The following is a 2,388-nucleotide window of genomic DNA, read 5'->3' on the forward strand; positions in this document are numbered from 1 at the left end:
GACTGGCCACTGCAGGCAGAGGGAACAGATACATGACAGGCGAGTCCTAGAGCAGCTGCAGGGAGTGGTACAGTGAGCCCTGCTGGCTCCAGCCGGGTGGGGTACCTGCACAGCCCCGAGGTCATGGCAGGAAGACAGGTGGGCAGGCAGGCGGAGCAGGTGTAGAGGAGGCACAGCAGGGCCTGGCCATGCGACCTCAGCTGGGGGTGCTGAGGAGGCTGCTACAGCTTGGGACCAAACCGGAGCCCTTTTACAATGGGGTGGCCACAGGGGCACAGACTCAATAATCGTGAGTTCACCCAGGGGCCTTCAGAGAGTCTGCAGCAGGAGCTGGCACAGGGGCTCAAGCTGCCACTTGGGACACTGCCAGATCGGAGTGCCCCTTAGACTCTGAGCTCTCCTATTTATCATTTAACATGCTTACTCATGCACCTAGGAAGGCAGTGGAGGCCAGCCCAAGTGCTCAGGACTGCCACCCACGTGGGAGACCCAGATGGCGCCCTTGGTTCCCGGCCTCAGCCTGGCCTGTTGCATGAACAGTGGATGACGGCTCTCTCTTTCTCACTCGCTCTTTCTCTGTGCCTTTCCTTCTCTGTTTCCTTGTCCTTCACGTCTTCCCTACCCACATTTTCAGAACACGGAACGTTTGCAATGTGGAGGAGACGTGCCAGGGTTGAGGCTGGGGCCTCCCTATCTACAGTTGTCATCAAGTAGCTGGTGTTTAAGAGCTGGGGAAAGAGCAGAGCTCAGCAGGTGCAGGCAGGACCAGGGGTCCCCAGGCACCCGCACAGGGAGCACAAGAGGCAGAATCAAGTAGTAGATAAAGCTAGAAGGGAGTTAGCACCAAACACCGTGGTCTGTATTGTACTAAATCCTCCTTGATGGGGAAACTATTGTTGCTTGTATAAATTAGATGGACTGCAATGAAGAACGGGACTAGGCAAACTAGCTTTATATTAGCTATTGCTGACTGGAATGTGGTTTTTATTTTAGATTTATTTATTTGGAAGGACAGAGATAGAACCATTGATTGATTGATTGATTTCCCATGCACTGGTTCACTCCAAATGGCAATGACCACAACGGCCAGAGGTGAGCCAAGCTACTGCCAGGGCCTGGTAGTTCCATCCTACAAAGCAGCAGCTCCAGCCACCTGCGCCTTCTTCCACTGCCTTCCCAGCTGCGTTAGCAGGAAGCTGGAGTAGAAGTGAAGTAGCTGAGATTCGAACCAGCATTTTGATAAGGGACACCAGTGTTTCAAGTGGTGGCTTAACCCACTGAGCCACACTGCAGCTTCCCGAAACACTGTTGGGGAGGACTGGGACAGCCACCCAGGAAGAGTCCTATGTCCAATCAGCAACACCTGCTGAAGCTCGGTTTAGGGAGGAGTGGTGGCTCAGGCGCTGGTTTTTGTCATTCTCGATCTGTCACATAGCAAAGGGATATCGTGGCCTGAAATAACAATACATTGAAAAAAAAAAAAAAGGCTTATCCAGGGATCTCTTTGGTTCGTGGTAAGACTGTTCCATGAGCTCCTTTCAGCTTTGCCCACTTCAAGCTTTCACCTGCAAGACAGGACAGTGGGCCCATATGCCTGTGTGTTTCACATCCACAATTCAATCAAGCTTGGACAGGCAGTCCTCTAATAGAAACTGCACCTGTACTGAGCATGCACAGAATGTGTCCTGTCATCACTGCGTAAACAAGACAGTATGACATTCACGCACGTGGCAGCTACATTGCGTTAGAGGTGTGAGTCGTCTAGGATGTGTGTACGTTTTACACCAACACTGCCCCATTTTACGTAGGGGATGTTGGGCTTCCGCATCTTGTGGGGTGAGGATGGAGGATCCCGGACCTAACCTGCCTGAGATACGGGGTGACTGCTTGACACCTGATAGAACGCACTCCTTGTCCTGTGTTGTCTCTTGGCCGTGCCTTCCTTTCATGTGAAATTTACATAGCACGAGTCAATTTCCACAAAAAACCCAGCACATGACATTAATGCGAAAGGATGAAATGGACGCATGCCTCAAATTGACCTCTTTATAACCTTGAGCCCCGCCGGCAGGTGCACTGTCCCACCAGCACAGACTTTCTTGTAAGTTCCTCCTGTGTATTTCAGCACATTGTTCTACGGGTTTTCCCACAGCTTCTCTTGGGTTTACTCCTGGCCCTTGAAAGCTGTAATAAAAGTTTGGTTCTAAATAGCCTTTCTCAATTGGTTATTGTTGGCACTTAAGGAACATTCTATTTTATATACGCATATACCTGTTCTTACAGATCCCTTTGGATTTTCTGTGCAAATACACAGCTCTCATCATTTGTTACTTAGAAAACCTGTTTTTTTTTTTTTTTTTACTAATTCTAATTCCTGCGATTTCTTTC

This window comes from Ochotona curzoniae, unplaced genomic scaffold (assembly GCF_017591425.1).
Source record: "Ochotona curzoniae isolate NIBS_2020 unplaced genomic scaffold, NIBS_Ocur_1.0 contig_4838, whole genome shotgun sequence".
NCBI classification, from domain to species: domain Eukaryota; kingdom Metazoa; phylum Chordata; class Mammalia; order Lagomorpha; family Ochotonidae; genus Ochotona; species Ochotona curzoniae.